The 18,478-nt window shown below is 42.2% G+C and overlaps 1 protein-coding gene across 5 annotated transcripts in view; it reads right to left on the bottom strand.

The window, feature by feature from the left end:
- The window catches only part of LOC140721564 (uncharacterized), a 33,320-nt gene extending 24,138 nt beyond the window's left edge, over positions 1-9,182 (bottom strand). For 3 of the 5 annotated variants that reach the window (XR_012097408.1, XR_012097409.1, XM_073036388.1), the window contains exons 1-2: positions 9,068-9,182; positions 7,110-7,256 (exon numbers count right to left, since the gene is read on the bottom strand). The gene's annotated coding sequence lies outside the window, so the exon portion shown is untranslated. Of the gene's footprint in view, positions 1-7,109; positions 7,257-8,474; positions 8,604-9,067 lie in introns of those variants that run through there. The other 2 variants (XM_073036389.1, XM_073036390.1) reach the window with 2 other exon arrangements.
- Positions 9,183-18,478: the final 9,296 nt, after the last annotated feature.

Raw genomic sequence — 18,478 nt, 5'->3', positions numbered from 1 at the left:
ATAGCAATCCTTTATAAACAGTTAATGAATGCTCGCATGTCGCCTAATGACAGGGTTCAATGCACCTGGGAAGTACAACTTCAACATTCACTGTCAGATAATCAGTGGAGTAAAATTTATTATTTAGTCAATAATTCACCTATCTGCACATGCCATATCTAAATTCAGTTTAAGATAGTACACAGGGCCCACATGTCCAAAGATAAATTGGTGCATATTTTTTCTAATATAAGCCCTATTTGTGACAGATGTAATGCAGAAGTGGCTACTCTAACTCATATGTTTTGGTCATGTGTAAGTTTAAACAATTTTTGGAGGGATGTGTTTGGAATATTATCTAAAGTTATAGATGTGGATGTTCAACCTAATCCACTTACAGCAATTTTTGGGATTATTCCAGAGGAAGCAAGCAAGGTGTCTGCTTCCGCCCAACAAAACTTTTATATTTATTTCAGAATATTCCTGTTTTTGTTTACTAAGAAGTTATTTGATCGGATTGATTCTATTATTCTATCTTTTATTTGGGATAATAAAAGACCAAGAATTGGTAAATGTCATTTGCAAAAGTTAAAAAAGGATGGTGGTCTCACTTTGCCTAATCTATGAATGTATTATTGGGCTGGTAACTTCTGGTATGTCCTTCTGGTTATATTGGGTTGATAGGAATGAACAGCCAATCTGGGTAGACCAGGAACTGAGAGATGTGAAACAGTTTTATTTAACTTCGTTATTAGGAGTTACTCTACCTATACAATTAGCTAAAGTTGCTAATTTAAACCTATATCCTGTGGTTAAGCACTCTTTACAAATTTGGAACCAGTTCCGCAATTTTTTTTAATCGTAAAAAAGTTAAACTTTGTAGTATAATTTACCATAATTACTTTTTAAACCTTCTTGGAGTGCTCCAATTTTTTTTTTACTTTGGGAAAATAAAGGTATTAATTCTTTTTTGTCTTGATTGATGTCTTTTGAACAATTTGTCGATAAGTATTATCTCTTATATTCAAATTTTTTACAATATCTTCAAGTTAGACATTTTTTACAAAAATATTTAAGTAATTTTCCTTACATATTGGAGGCTGATTTGTCAGATACTATTATGAATATGAACCCCTTGTTGAAAGGTTCTATTGGAAGAATTTATCATTTATTATTACAAAGGGATAAGCGTCCTTTACTTAAGATTAAACAGGATTGGGAGAAGGAACTCAATTTCCCTTTTATATGGGAGGATTGGACATGGATTCTGAAGCTGGTTAACTCTTCTTCGATCTGTGCTAGTCATTCACTGATTCAATTTAAAATTGTACATTATTACCATTTGATGAAGGAGAGACTTCCAAAAATATTTCCCAATGTTGACAAGTATTGTGATAGATGTAAAAATGAGATCGCCACACTGACACATATGTTCTGGTCATGTCTATATTAAAACAGTTTTGAAAGTCAGTCTTTTCGACAATTTCTAAAGCACTCAGAATCAATTTACAACCTAATAAATTAACTATGATTTTTGGAATAATTCCTCAAAATATCCATGGTATTTCTGTGTCTGACCAACATGTTTGTTACATTGATAGCTAGGAGGGCCATCTTGTTGAAATGGAAGGATATATCAGCTCCTACTTTGTCACAATGGCTCTCTCAGGTGATGCATGTGTCTTGGAGAAAATTAGAAGTCGAACCTTTGTACCTTTATTTGATTTTGAGAAAAGATGGGGATCATCTGCTCATTATTATCATTTCAGTTAACTGATAGATTTCCTCCACGATCTAAATGTAAATTTTTTTGATATATCTTTTCTTTCTTTTTGGTGGTTTGATGTTTATTTTTAGAAGCTTTTTGTATGACGCTTGGCTCTGGGGTTGTACCTCCAATGGGTTCCCTCTTTTTTCCCCTCACTTTTCTTTTTAGTTTAATTCACAAAATTTTCAATCCTCAAGATAATTTCCTCTTTTATGAGGCATTGTAAGTGTTGTTACTTCGATGCACTTGTGCTATTTTTGAATAATAATAATAATAATAAAAAGATATGAAAAGAATATTAAAGGTGAATATGTTCAGTGGGAAGGAGGATGCGAGCGGGCTATATCTGCGGATCAGAAATGGGAACAACAACCTACCAAGGGACAGGTGGGGACAACAACCCATTTAGAAATTGACAAGCAAAGATGCTTCCTACCATGAGTACCAGCCCTCAGGAAGAGCCCAATGTAATATTGACAGTTGCTGCTATTCCAGTTCCGTTTATGATTGATATGGGGGCAACTACAACCACTCTCAATCGGGAAATAGTATCGGAAAAGGGATTGCAGTTATCAGACGCAACATTCACTCTGTCTGGGTTTGAAGGCACGGAACGTACGTATTCACATAACAGTCGGGGGTGTAATCCAGCAGGGAGAGACTTGCTCTGTCTGTTGGAAGTCGAGATTCTCTGCACAGGCAATGGTGTCACCCTGTGACAGGTGAACAACTGATAGCTTCCCCAATTTCTGACCTCCCAGTGGTGGGCATTTAATCTGGACTCCACTGCGTCTGAACCCCTTCTGCCAGTGGTCGACCCCCATGTGACTCTGTGCTGTGACATTACGGGGTGTTCAGCTGAGGAAAGTCAATATTATGCACCCCTCGAGGGACAGAAGTTCCCAGTCATGATGATTGGAGAGATCCCCATTCCACTGTTAGTGTTTGCCCTGGGTTCAAGCCAAAGAGCCCAGAGTTCATTGCCTACACCTTGCTGAAACAAGCCTCCAGCACCGAGGGAGACTGGCAAGACTTGGCTGCGGTCCAACTCCGATACTGGAAGGAGTCTGAGGTGAAGGCGGGACATTTGGTGAGACACACTTTTAATATTGACCGATCCCAAGACGCTGTACCCCATCTCTGAGCAAATTCAGGCCATGAAGTCGGTCGCACCAACTGTCCCCCTGTCCGGATCACCGTGAAGGAGGGACAGACTCTCCCATCCATTCTGCAATATCCCCCTCTAGCCCGAAGCAATTTTATGAGGATGGAAGCTCTTTTGTGGATCCAGCAGGGAAACGATGCGATAGTGACGGACAGTGAAGTAATTGAACAGGCCTCTTTTGAAGCAGCTGTCTCCGCCCAGAAGGCTGAGCTGTTTGCTCTGACTCGTGCCTGTATCCCAGCAACAGACTAAAGTGGGAACGTTTACACAGACTCCCGTTATGCATTTGGAATTGTACATGACTACGGGGCTCTCTGGGAACATGGGGATTCCTGACTTCCTCTGGCCACCCCATTAGCAATGCCACCATTGTAAACAACTTACTCACCGCTCTGCAGCTACCTTGAGTTCTGGCTGTTATTAAATGTGCGGCCCACACACGCATGTCCGACTGTGTCACTAAACACAATGCTCTAGCAGATCAGACAGTGAAAAGTGCGGTACAATCCTCAGTAGTTGTAGCCTCCTTGTGTTCCCGTCAAGCAACCCTCCATGACTAAAGCAGAACGGGTTTGCAGGACATGTGGGAGGTACGTAATTTTCAGGGGGACACCTCTGAGGAGGAGCACAAACTGTGGTCCCAGATGGGGGTGCCAGAAAGACCCCGACCTAGGTTTTTGGATCACCCAGTGGGACAGGTTTGTGTTCCTACACAGTTTTTACCAATATTGGCCAATTATATACATAATTGTACACACCTGGGAAAGGAGGGAATGGTTGGTAACCTGTACCCTGCACACCGGGTACAACTCCCTTGACAGGTGGATCCTTTTCTGTGTCTACAAGTTGATTTTATTGAATTGCCTAGAGTACATTGCTATAGATACTGCTTAGTTATTATAGATGTGTTTAGTAGATGGATTGAAGCTATTCCAACTACCATTAATACTGCTATGACTGTTGTGAAGGTATTATTATGGGATATAATTCCCAGGTACGGCCTGCCAGAGATGCTGAGCTCTGACAATAGCCCACACTTTATGGTGAAAGTAAACGAAGGGGTATGTAATGAACTAGCTACCCAGCAACAATTCCACTGTCTACACCACCCATGGGCCGCTGGCAGAGTGGAAAGAGCCAATGGCACTCTGAAGAGTAAACTGGCCAGACTAACAGCGGAGACTGGACTCACTTGGTTGAAGGTCCTACCGTTAGCCCTATTCCACAAGGGTTACCCCATAGGGGAAAGCGGGGTTGTCACCAGTTTACAACATTTATGGATGGCCCATGAGAATATCCTGGGGACCAAGACCTTGTGCACCATTGCTCCCAGAAAGCCTACCAGCAAAATTAGATATTGGAAGAGATGGGGAAATAAATATGTCAACTAACCAAAATTTTCCAAGCGTTACATTCACAGGTATGACAGGCTTACAAGGAAGAGAACTACCCTGCAGAGAGGAGTGACTATCCCACTATAGAACCTGGGAATTTATCCTGATCAGGAACTGCGATCGAGGGAAACTCAGACCTCGGTGGAGAGGACCATATCAAGTGTTACTGACCACTCCGACAGCTGTGAAACTGAAAGAGCAATCTCGGTGGATATATCGAACAGACTACAAACGTGTTACTGAAGGAAATGAGTAGAAGGACTCTCTCGGACTAAAGGAAATTGTATTGGTTGATAGTAGAGAGTGATGAACCTCTCGGTTTCTTGCTGTGGACTGTCATTTTAACAGATATTGCCTGAGTGATGTCAGCCACCAGCTTTCTCAGCTCCTGTTTGATTCTTACAAAGAGAGAGAGAGAGGGCTGGAACTATTTGACCATGCAGTGTGTTTACATTTGCTCACAGCTTGTGTTTACATAGCTCAAAGTTTGTTTTATTTAAGCAAGGACAGTCACAAACACAGTCAGCCAGAGAGAAAGAAAGAAGATGGAAAGTTCGAAACAAAGGACCTAGTGGCCAAAGGTCACTGTTTGGACTCTCCTATGCCCACAAGGGTGGGTTAATTATTGATCCATTGTATACTGAATGTGTGATTGTCACTTTGTTTGATCCATTGGAGTGGATCTGTTGGTTTGGGAGTATCCTGTGAGGACCACTTGTGCTAACCCTTGCCTGGGTGTGGTAATTCACTTGAAGAGGTACCCCTGTGACCAATCACTGTTGGTGATAATTCGTATAATCCATCTGGGGATTTTGTTGGAGTATCCCGTGGCTACCACTTTTGTTAACCCTTAGCTGGATTCGGGTGTGTTATGTGGTAAACACTTGTGAGAAGGGATATTCTGTGGAAATCACTGTCGGTAATACTTTGTGTGTTGGATCTGGATTGGGAGTACCCTGCGGAATAAACCTGTGTGTTAACCCTTGCCTGGGTGGTAGTTCCTTCTGCAGACAGTACTCCTGTGATAAGCTACTTTTGGAGATAATTCGTATGTGGATTTAGAACGATAGATAAGACCTACGGCGACTGTTATCCCGTTTTATCACCATGGAATTTGTGGAATTCAACATAATTGCCTTCTCTCGACATTCACCTTGGATTACAAATATCTCTCTTGTCATTTATTCCATGTCTGAACTGAACTTTCATTCTTCACCATCTCAAGACTTTGAGCTTGGTATTCCCTAAGCTCAGTGGTTTGGGAGTTATATTTACACATATGTGGTAAATATATATGGTTCATTTAAACCGTTACGAGTGCATAACAGTAGTGTTTGTGTTTATGTCTTTGAGAGGGCTCACCCCAGCATCCAGTTACGATCTTTCTGTCTCTGTCACACTTATGTCAAACGGGTAGAACTAGGGGCCCTGACAGACACAGTGTTTTGACAGATGTATCTCAGGCCCCCACCAAACGGAACTTCCTACACTGAGAAACATGCATCGTGGCCATACTTGCAGGTGCCCAGCAGCGGAGAGGAATAACTGAGACTGAGCGATCTTTGATGATAGTTTTTCTCTCCTATGGAGTAGCCGGGAATTCACGAGAGATAATCAATTTGGCTACAAGCACTTGAGGAGCTGGCCACAATACTGCAGAGGCCCTGGCAGAAACACAGGCCCAAGTAACAGAAATATCCACTGAAATGATTGCAATCTGGCAAACAGTCCTATAGAATCTTACGGCTTTAGATTTTATCCTAGCTAAGAAGGGGGAACCTGTGCTATTATTGACACAGAATGCTGCACCTATATCCTTGATGAGTCTAATAACATTACATTCCTCTCCAAGCACATTGCCTAGGAGATTGACAGCATCAAGAAATTAGGGCAGGATTTACACAGGTTCACTGAAGGGTCAAAATGGTGATCTTCGAAGGCCTGTTTGGTAATATGTGAGGCATAATATTGCATTATGGCCTAATAGTTGTACATATCATTGTTATAGTTACTGTTCTATGCCATTTTTACCCACTGAGAAGTCAAAACTGTACTCGGTTGCTTTCTCTGTAAAAAAATTACTGTTTTGTTGCTCATGTAACAATCAAAAAGCAGGGAATGATGAAGTATGGTTTAACACTTCGTTAAAAAATAGCAGCCTGTTTTTCTGAAAGAAACTGCTGATGATCAGTAGATGTACTAAGCCATGCTGAGCCATATTTCTTCTTGAAGGTAGCTAGCTAGGGTTTCAGGACGCTCATCGCCTTGTGTGTTCATGTGCAGAGATAGGACAGCTTCAGTCTGTTCTGTGTGTGTAAGCCATTTTATATTTGTGTACAAATTGTGTATTGTGTAATTATTTTGTAATTTGTCTTTAAGGGCTCCAGCCTGTCATGTAGTAAATAACTTTGGCTCCAGCATGTCTTGTGTGGGGAGTATCTGGATGGATATATCTGTGGTGAAGGGGAATTGTTAGTCAGTTAGTGGATTGGGCAGGAACAGTCATTGACTGTTCCTGTTTGAGCGACTAACTGAGTAAGCCCCAGATACTTGGAATAAAGAGTTTGTACTTATACAGTCTATGAGAGACTCTCTCCAGATTCAACTTCCACAAAATGGGAGTGGTTTTAAAGGGCTGGGCTGCTGGAAGCACATTACCAGACCTGGAGTGATTGCAACTGGGTCTGACAGAGGCATAACTGGTTCTTCAGGGCACATTCAGTCTCGCTCCAGCTGTTTCCTACCTTCCCTTGTACAGGTATGTAATGTCTAAAGGACCAGTGTTTGAGTAAATGAGACTCACCAAACTTTCTCCTGACTGAATCACTGGAATCTCCGAGTCAGATGGGTTCTCTCCAGTTGATGCTCTCAGTCCTCGGGCTGGTTCACTTGTTGTTGTTCCCTCATCTTCAGTTGTGGTTTTTCTTCCAATAAATCTCTCACTGCAGGTCTAACGTTAACATGAAAGATAATGAAGCACATTAACAATAAAAAGCAGAACCAAACATTTCTGCTTAATGTTACTAAGAACAAAACTCACTGAAATTTAAACGTTGAAGGCAGATATAATGATCTCAGTGAACAATCGTTTATTGTCTCTCACATGACACAAAAGAATATGGGATAAGAAGGAGCCATCATTCAGTCACGGTAAGACATAAGGAACAGAATTAGGTGATTTGATCCATCTGATCTGCTCCACCATTTAAACATGGCTGGTTTTTATTCCAACACCATATTCCTGCCTTCCTCCTGTAACCTTGAAGCTACTTAGCAATCTTGAATATATTAATCTCTGTCATAAATATACCCAAATCACAGCCTCAACCAACCTCTGTGGCAACAAATTCCACACTTCGGACACCTAATGCAAAAAAAATCTCAACTGAATTTTAACGGGAAGCATCTTTATTCTGAGACTGTGAGAGTCTGTCAGATCACAGACTCTCTGTCTAATGGAAACATCCTCTCCATGTCCACTGTATCCAGGCTTTTCAGCATTCGGTAGGTTTACTTAACCATACATCCCCCCACCACCCCCACCGTCCCTCTGAACTCCATTGAGCACAGGTCCAGAACCATCAAATGCTCCTCACACATAACGCCGATCACTCCTGAGATTATTCATGTGAACCTCGTTAGCAACAACTGCACTGAACACATTTCCAGCAATAACAGACAAACTGGTACCAGGATAATTGACAGGGAAAAGTTGTGCTTTCCTTACTGTTCTACTATCACAGATCGAGTCATTTCCATTTCCAGGTTAAATGTAATAAAAAGAAAGTGGAATTACCAGAAACACTCAGCAGGTAAGGAACAGCTGCGGGGAGGGGAACAAACTTTACAATTCAGGTTAATGACGTTTCGTCAGAATGACTGCAAACATTTAGTTTTTAGTGCAGATCTCCAGCAACTTGAGATTCTGCCTGATTTCCACCGAATGACAGACTGGTGACAGTGAGGGGTGGGGGAATTTCCAAACACAGTTTGAACGCCAGACTCACGGGTCTAGTCCTACTGTTGTAAACATGGAAAAGCCGGTCCGGAGATGTCAGAACACACCACAGCTACTGAATTAATGATACATACTACTGTATAAAAGATTCGAAAATGACAGAGTTAGAAGAAACAACAAGAACTTTGTCATATATACTTTGACCCTCACCAAATTTTTATCAACACACCATAGAAAGTTTCCCATCCGGACACTTCACGCTTTGCATGGTAACTGCTCCGCCCGTAACTGTGAGGAACTGCAGAGACCTTTGGATCCAGATCAGCACATCACAGAAACCATTCTTCCCACTAGACTTCCCAGTCCCTCGGTAAAGCAGGCAGTGAAATCAAAGATCCCCACAACCTGGGACGTTCTCCTTTCTCACCCACCCCAGTCCGGGAGAAGACAACAGCCATAACACTCCAGGACAAATGCGAGGAGCCTCAGGAAGCGAGCCGAATTGGGAATGTTAATCTGACTAAGTGGCCAAAAACACACCACGTGATCTTGCGTCACAGAGCGGAGGGCGGGGTGAATCTGCGGCACACAGCCTCACGTGACCTGACGGCGGGACTTCCATTTCAATTCTGAGGAAATAGACACCCTGTACTCCTGGTTTGGATCGTTCAATGCAGATTATGTGAAGGGGACACATTTCTGACGAGCCCAGATAACTGGAAAATAAATGAGTAACTGGCCCTCAGTTCGGGGCTCACGGCCAACGTTGGATCTCCCCGCTCGGGATCGGTCTCAATACTCACCGATGGGAAAGTGATATCTTCGCTCAGCAGACAGGGATGCTGACCGTGGAGACGAAAAGCCTTCCCCGATCACACAGACGCCCCACTTCAGCAATGAGCGGAGAAGAAAACACCGTATACCCGGAGAAGCTGGGCATGCGCGAAGCGATCGTTTCAGTGTCCGGAGGGCGGGGCCACGGAAACAGATGCACAGATGCTGCCCATCTACGGTTAAATGGGAGGGGCAAAGGAATCACGTGACGGCTTTGGTGTCTCTCTCTCTCTCTCTCTCTCTCTCCACCCCCCCCCCCCCCCCAGACTGAGAACCAGCTACCCACTACTCTGTGGACAGAAATAAACTTGCCGCTCACATCTCCTCTCACCTTAAATGTATTAGTCATTTCAACCCCCAGGAAAAATATATCGTCTGTCCACTCTATCTATTCCTCTCGTTATCTTACAAACGTCCATCCAGTCTCACCCCAGCCTGCGCCGCTCTGGAGAAAACAACACAAGTTTGTAAAGCCTCTCGTTATAGCTCATGCCCTCTAATCCAGGCAGTGCCCTGGTAAACCTCTTCTGCGCCCTCTCCGATATCCTGATATCCTTCCGAGGATGGGGGCGACCAGAACAGTATGAAACACTCCAGATGTGGTCTAACTAGTTTTATAAAATTGTTGTTACGAAGTGTGACGTTTTAGAAACGAACCAGCAGCAATAGAGTTCACACTGGAGTCTGGTTTTGATGTTAAAGCCATTCTCTTTATTAGTTTATACTTATGATGTAGTAACTTAATGAAATAAAGGGAAGTTACCAGTGTTAAGTGTATATATGTGTAAATATAATTCCCAGACTATCGAACGTGAGGGAACAAAGCTCAGAGTCTTGAGATGGTAAAGTAGGAAAGTTCAGTAATCCACGGAATAAATGATGGGAAAGAGATATTTGTAATCCAGGGTGAAACGTAGAGAAAAGTTCGTTACTTCAAAATAACCGTCGACGAAGTTCTTATCCGTTGAATCCGTCCACATACGAGTTATCAGCGAAAGTGACCTGTCACAGGAATACCGTCTTCCAGGGGTTGCCACACAACGTACCCAGGCAAGGGTTAACACAAGATATTCCAAAATCCACTCCTACGGTTTATACGAAGTGACAGCCACACACATTCGTTGTGGTTCCGTGCACCGATGATCAACCCACTGCTGTGGGCAGAGGAGAGTTCCAAGCCTCAGCTGTGACTAACTGAAGCGATCAGCTTTTCCAGTCTCTCTCTCTCTTTAGACTGTCCGACTGCCTGTCTGCAGATCTCTCTCTCTCTCTCTCTCTCTCTCTCTCATGGTTCAGTCCACAGTCAGCGCTGTCAGCCTGTGACTGACGTCATAGCCCCGCCTCCTCACGCCGGCGCTCTTAAAGAAACAGTCACAGTACGACCGCAGGCTCGTAACAGCCGCAACATAACTTCCCGACTTTTGAACTCAATGCTTCAACTAATAAAGACAACCATGCCATTTGCCTTCTTAACCACCTAATCAATCTGTGCAGTCTCTTTCAGGGAGCGATGAACTTGGAGTCTAAGATCCCTCTGATCATCAACACTGTTCAGGGTTTTGCATTTAACAGTGTACTGTCTCATACATTCGACCTACCGAGCTGCCAAGATAATCATCACTAATCAAATCTCACTGAGATTTCTCAGGTCCTGTTGAATTTATTGCCAAGTGTACAAGTACGGGAAGGTACAGGAACAGAGAAACACTGACTTGTGGCAGCATCACAGGCAAGTACATTCAGATAACACACGGAACACAAATTATACGATTCTCTGTCAGTAACAATCTATAAATATGTTTTATGTCATTAACAGTATCTAAAATACATTGTGTCATGATCAATATTATAATGTGCATTTTGTATCAATAACAGACTTGGAAATGATGATTTTGGTCCCTGTCTCCATTCCTCCTGAAATCCACAACCAGCTCCCTTGTTTTTGTCACAATGAGGGAGAGGTTGTTTTCTTGACACCACTGTGTCGGGGTGATGACTTCTTCTCTGTCGGCTGCCTCGTTATTATTTGAGATTAGGCCAGTCAATGTAGTGTCGTCAGCAAATTTACTTAACAGATTGGAACTGTGGATGGCGACACAAGTCATGGGTGCTTCGAGAGTAAAGGCGGGGGCCAAGGAGACAACCCTGTGGGGTATGTGTGCTGAGGGTCAGAAAGACAGAGGTGAGGGAGCCCACTCTTACCACCTGCCGGCGATCTGACAGGAAGTCCAGGATCCAGCTACACAAGGCAGGGTGAAGGCCGAGGTCTCTGAGCTTTTTGTCGATACTTCACTCCTTCGTATGGCTGCTGCTCTGCCCATGACTGCAAGGAACTGCAGAGAACTTTGGAGAGCAGAGAACATCAGAGAAACAAGGCTCCCCTCCATGGACTCTTCCTACACTTCCCCTGCCTCGGAAAAGCAGGCCATGTACTCAAAGACCCTCACAACCTGGACATTCTTGCTGCAAACCCGCTCCCCCATCGGGGAAGAGATACAAAAGCCTTAAAGCGCGAACCATCCGGCTCAAGGACGGTTTCCTGTCTGTGGTTATAAGCCAAATGAATGATAAAATGGACTCGGCCTCACAATGTAACTCGACGTGACCCTGCACCATATGTCTAGTGATTGTTTTGCCAGTTTCATTTTTTCATTTTTAGAATTTTTTTATTGACACATAATCTTCTACAGCTATAAAATGATACAAAGCGTCAATAGATTAATATGTATTCAATTAATAAAGCTAAAAGAACTGATCGTAAAATATAAAAATGGAAAATATATATATCGAAAAATAAGGGAAAAAAATACCCCATCTCCCTCGGAAAAAAGACCAGTAACCACAAAAAAAGGGGAAAAATCCATTAGGAATGAACCCTCCGGAGCAATACGTTTGACCATCATCTAAATTTTTTAAAAAAAGAATCATCAACCGTCATTTCATATTTATAGAAAAATAAAATTGGACGGAAACCATACAGCATAATTCAAATTAAATGATAATATTTGGCAAAAGAACCCCATCTTCTCCCAAAATCGAATCGAGTATCAAAAGTTCTACTTCTATTTTTTCCAAACTAAGACATAACATTCCTTGAGAAAATCATTCAATTAATGTAGGGGAAGAAATATCTTTCCATTTTAATAAAATAGCCCTTCTTGTCAGTAGTGTAACAAATGCAATTACATGTTGATCTGAAGATGAAATACCCTGAAGATGATGTAGAGCTATTCCAAATAGAACAGTCAATCTATTAGGTTGTAAATTAATTTTCAGAGCTTTAGAAATTGTAGAAAATAAAGATTTTCAAAACGATTTTAATGAAGAATATGACCAGAACATATGTGACAAAGTAGCTACTTCAGTTTCACATTATCACAGCATTTGTCTGTAGTAGGAAATATTTTAGATAGTCTCTCCTTTGTAAAATAATAACGGTGAAAAGTTTTAAATTGAATTAAACAATGGTTGGCACATACAGAAGAAGAATTTACGTTTTTCAAAACTCGAAGCTAATCTTCATTAACAAGGGTCATTTTAAGTTCTCTCTCCCAATCTTGTTTAATCTTTAGTGATAGGTTATCTTTTTGTAACAAAAATAAATTATAAATTCTGCTAATAGAACCTTTCACTAAGGGATTCAATTTCAAAATGGTATCCAACAAATCAGACTCTTGTAAATATGGAAACTTAGGTAAACATTGTTGTAAAAAATGTTTCACCTGAACATATTGCAAAAAAATGTGTACGAGCGAGAGGAAATTTGTTAATTAACTCTTCAAAGGTCATCAATCGACAATCACAAAATAAATCTGTAAAAGAATGGATCCCTTTATTTTTCCATAGGAGAAAAATGGGGTCAGTTCTTGAAGGTTTACATGGAAAGTTTCGATATAAAAACTATACAACGTAAATTGTTTAATATTTTAAAAATAATTACGAAACTGAACCCAAATCCGTAGGGATAGTGTACTAACCGGGTAAAGATTTAAATTTGGAATTTTAGAGAGCTGTAAAGGTAATGGAGCTCCTAAAACTAAAGTTAAATAAAATTGTTTAACAGCTTTTAATTCCAAATCAACCCATAATGATTTTTGGTTCTTATCAAGCCAATATAACTAAAAATATAATTGTCTAATATTCACAGCCCGATAATACAGTCTTAAATTAGGAAGTGCAAGTCCACCATCTTTTTTTAGAATTTTGTAAATGCTACTTATTAATTCTTGGTCTCTTATTGTTCCAAATAAAGGAAGAAATAAGAGAGTCAATTTGATCGAAATTTGATTTAGTTAAAAAGATAGGTATATTTTGGAAAATATATAAAAATCTAGGTAAAATCATTTTCACAGCATGAATACGCCCTATTAAAGAAAAAAGTAAGTGGATTCCATCTAGAAAATTGTTGTTTCATGGAGTCCATTAAAGGAACTATATCCGCTTTATAAAGATCTTTATATTTTATAGTAATAATAATACCTAAATATTTAATATTTTAACTATTCTAAAAGGAATATCATTATATATATACTAACAGGGACATTTAATGGAAACAATTCACTGTTATTCAAGTTAAGTTTATATCCTGAAAATTTAGCGAAATCTTTAAGTGTTTCCAAAAGATTAGGAATTGATTCCTCAAGATTTGAAATAAAAACCAAAACATCATCTGCTTAAAGAGAAATCTTATGTATGGTTCCATTCATAGAGATACCATGAATATTTTTAGCTTCACGTAGTGTTATAGCAAAACTCTCCAATACAAGATTAAACAATAAAGGGCTTAATGGACATCCCTGTCTAGTGCCACGAGAAAGTGATTAAAAAGAAGACCTGCAATTATTAGTAATGACAAGCTCAAGGACGGCTTCCTGTCTGTGGTTAGAAGCCAAATGAATGATAAAATGGACTCGGCCTCACAATGTAACTCGACGTGAACCTGCACCATATGTCTATCTGCACTGCACTTTCTCTGCAGCCATAATGCTTTGTTACAGTTATTGTTCTGTCGTATATCAGCTCAATGTACTGTTGTAATGTATCGATCTGTGTGGATGGTACATCAGGCAAGATTTTCATTGGAAGTTCAGTACGTGATGATAGTAGACAAATTCCCCATTTTAATTGTGCGGAAATATTAGACAGGCTGAGCTTCTGCTCTGGAGCCACAAAAGGAAACTGAACTGTTGTCATTTCTGAACTGAACTGAACTGTTGTCCAGCCTCTCGTTATAGTTCGTGCTCTCTAATCCAGGCAGTATCCTGGTAAACCTCTTCTGCGCCCTCTCCAAAGCCCCGGCATCCTTCCGAGAATGGGGGCGACCAGAACTGTATGAAACACTCCAGATGTGGTCTAACTAGTTTTATAAAACCGTGTTACGAACTGAAGTGTTTTAGAAACGAACCAACAGCAATAGAGTTCACACTGGAGTCTGATTTTGATGGTAAAAACACTCTGTTTATTAGTATCTACTCATAATATAGTAACTTAACGAAATAAAGTTAACAGTGTTAAGTGTATATATGTGTAAATGTAATTCCCAGACTATCGAGCCTGAGGGAACAAAGTTTAGAGTCTTGAGATGGTAAAGTAGGAAAGTTCAGTAATCCACGGAATAAATGATGGGAGAGAGATATTTGTAATCCAGGGTGAAACGCAGAGAAAAGGCCGTTACATCAAAATAACCGACGACGAAGTTCTTATCCGTCGAATCTGTCCACAGACGAGTTATCAGCGAAAGTGACCTGTCACAGGAATACCGTCTTCCAGGGGTTACCACACAACATACCCAGGCAAGGGTTAACACAAGATATTCCAAAATCCACTCCTATGGATTATACGAAGTGACAGCCACACACATTCGTTGTGGTTCCGTGTACCGATGATCAACCCACTCTTGTGGGCCTAGGAGAGTTCCAAGCCTCATCTGCGACTAACTGAAGCGATCAGCTTTTCCACTCTCTCTCTCTCTCTCTCTCTCTCTCTCTCTCTCTTTAGATTGGCCGACTGCCTGTCTGCAGATCTCTCTCTCTCTCTTATGGTTCAGTCCACAGTCAGCGCTGTCAGCCTGTGACTGACGTCATAGCCCTGCCTCCTCAGGCCGGCGCTCTTAAAGAAACAGTCACAGTACGACCGCAGGCTCGTAACAGCCGCAACACAACTTCCCGACTTTTGAACTCAATGCTTCAACTAATAAAGACAACCATGCCATTTACCTTCTTAACCACCCGATCAATCTGTGCAGTCTCTTTCAGGGAGCGATGAACTTGGATTCTAAGTTCCCTCTGATTATCGACACTGTTCAGGGTTTTGCATTTAACAGTGTACTGTCTCATGCATTCGACCTACCGAGCTGCCAAGATGATCATCACTAATCAAATCTCACTGAGATTTCTCAGGTCCTGTTGAATTTATTGCCAAGTGCACAAGTACGGGAAGGTACAGGGACAGAGAAACACTGACTTGTGGCAGCATCACAGGCAAGTACATTCAGATAATACACGGAACACAAATTATACGATTCTCTGTCAGTAACAATCTATAAATATGTTTTATGTCATTAACGTTATATAAAATACATTGTGTCGTGATCGATATTAAAATGTGCACTTTGTGTCAATAACAGACTGGGAAATGTTGAATTTGGTCCCTGTCTCCATTCCTCCTGTAATCCACAACCAGCTCCTTTGTTTTTGTCACAATGAGGGAGAGGTTGTTTTCTTGACACCACTGTGTCGGGGTGATGACTTCTTCTCTATACGCTGCCTCGTTGTTTGGGATTCGGCCGATCAATGTAGTGTGGTCAGCAAATCTAATTAGCAGATTGGAACCCGCCACTGCAGCCCCACAGTGCACTATGTACTGATTGCAAAGCTACGAAATTGCATGTGAATAGCCTCCCCTCCCCCAACTCCACTCTTTCTGCCTCACCAGCAGACTGGGACATCTCACATCTCGCTGCCTCCGCCAGGACATTAAACTGTGAACAACTGTGGTCAGGGACTGATCGCTGGGGTACTCCAAACGCTACCTCCTTCCAGTCTGAAAACGACCCACTCATCCAGACACACACAACCGGCAGTTTAACGATCTCCAACGAAAAAGCCTAATCACCTACTCCCGATGTTCAATACCATTGCTGACTCTGAGTTTACCACCGTCAAATGCCGGGAGGGACATAATAATCAGAAAGTCTCTAGTCACAGCCGTGTAAATAAAATGTGATCTCAGTAGGTGTGTGGTGCATGCACAGAATGCGAAGGAGACAGACAAACTGAGCTAAGTCACAGACTGATGAAGGGGAGGAGTGATCCATTTTGATACAGAGAGGGAAGCTGAGAGTTTGATATTGTGCCTGATGCCGGAACTGTGGCCAGTTAGAAGGTGAAGTCTTGTCCCCCCAAATTGTTTTGAGTTGTGACAGTGTTTTTCTCAGAAGGCACCTTTATCTGAACTGAAATGTTGTCCTTTACCCACTGACGTGGTTTGTGAACTTTTAACAGTTTGTTTAACAAAGGATTTGTGCATGGGAATCACAACCACAACAGCACCTTAGTTCCGCTGTATCTGTCAGTTCACCAGTGCTTGAATGCCGCCGATCCTTGAATGTGGAGGCGGAGATGACGGAGAAGACAGCGCTCCCAGCCCTACAAGGAGAGCCCGAACACGTGTCCATGTCCGTGATCTGATTGGATGCATCGCCATGACGTTATAGCAGTGAGATGTCATTCACTGGCTCTCATTTTGGAAGGGATTCCGTCAGCCATCGCAGATACACCAACAGCTTCGCTCTGGGAAGCGGCCGTTCACCTGCTCCGTGTGTGCGAAGAGACTCATTCAGTTAACCCACCTCGTGATGCTGCGGTGAGTTCACAATAAATAGAGGCCACATTTCTGTCCGGAGTGAGCAAAGAGTTTTACTCAATCATCCCAGCTGCTGCAACACCAGCAACTTCACATCAGGGAGGAAGTTCAAATCAGCTCCGTGTTAAATGTTTCACCATCACGGTGACTGAAGGCAGCTGCAGGTTCATGAGGGACTGTTACTGTCAGATTCTGCAGTTCTTGCGGCTGCTCATCGCACCCAGGACTGAACCCTGGTCACTGAGCATTGGAGGAGTCTGTTCTGCTGATGTTAGCCTTAAACTAGACTGGCGTTTAATATTGTGGATCTGTGAAAGATAAATCACTTCTGTATCAGATCCCGTGTCTCAGGTACTTACTGTCTCTACCGCACTCACAATGTACACTAGAGAGGCCATTCGGCCCATCTGGTTCCTGCCCATGTTTCTGTTCCATATCAGTATATCAAAATCTACCTCTGCCGTTCCCCTCTCACTCTCCCTGTGATGACAGGTTGCAACTAGTCACCACTCCGTGGGATCGGAGATTTCCCTTGAATTCCATAGAATCACAGAAATCTTCAACACATTACAGACCCTTTGGCCCACAATGTTGTGCCGACCATGTAACTTAGTCTCTAAACTGCCTAGAATTGCCCACCGCATCGCCCTCTATTTTCCTAAGCTCCATGTACCTATCTAAGAGTCTCTTAAAAGACCGTATTTTATCCGCCTCTACCACCGTCGCTGGCAGTGCATTCCACACACACACCACTCTTTGTGTAAAAAATACTTGGCTCTGACATCTCCTCTGTACCTACTCTCAAGCAGCTTAAACCTATTCCCCCTCGTGTTAGCCGTTTCTGCCCTGGGGAAAAGCCTCTGGCTATCCACACGACCAATGCCTCTCATCATCTTATACACCTGCATGAATTTCCTGCATGATTTTCTCCGGGCTGAATAAGACGATGAGCTCACTGTGGTTGTGACGTTCTTCAGGGCTCCGGACGAAGATGGTTAAACTCCTTCTTCTCCGCTCTTTTCAATGTTTTAGGTCATTCTCACTAATTTCAAAGGTCTTCGCTTCGAACTGCTGGGTTGTTACAATGCACCTCTGAAGTCTGACAGCAGACTAGCGAGTGAATCTTCGATGGAGCAGAGTCAGAAACCAAGTTGCCAGTCAGGGATTTGGTGCTCCAGAAAGAGATGGGGCCTGGAGTTTACAAGGTGGAGGAAGAAGAGAAACCGAACCTGCAGGATGTGGCTACAAATGAAAGATCAGACACATTTGGAAACTGCTTGATTGAAAAAAAAGGTGATTAATTTCTGCAAAATACTGGAGGAAATCAACAGATCAGGCAGCAATTATGGAGAGGAATAAATAGAGAACGTTTAGGCCGAGCCCCTTCAGCACGCCTAGCCTGTGTACTCCTCTGCTTAGTTGCTCTCTGAATTGCAGAGTTCCTCCAGCATTGTGTGTGTGCGTCTCTGTATTTCCAGCAACTGCAGAATCTCCTGTGTTTTATATCTGCCTTTGCA

Source organism: Hemitrygon akajei, unplaced genomic scaffold, assembly GCF_048418815.1.
Source record: "Hemitrygon akajei unplaced genomic scaffold, sHemAka1.3 Scf000057, whole genome shotgun sequence".
NCBI classification, from domain to species: Eukaryota; Metazoa; Chordata; class Chondrichthyes; order Myliobatiformes; family Dasyatidae; genus Hemitrygon; species Hemitrygon akajei.
Note: the sequence above shows the minus strand (reverse complement) of the source record. Positions and strands in the feature narration are given on the sequence as shown.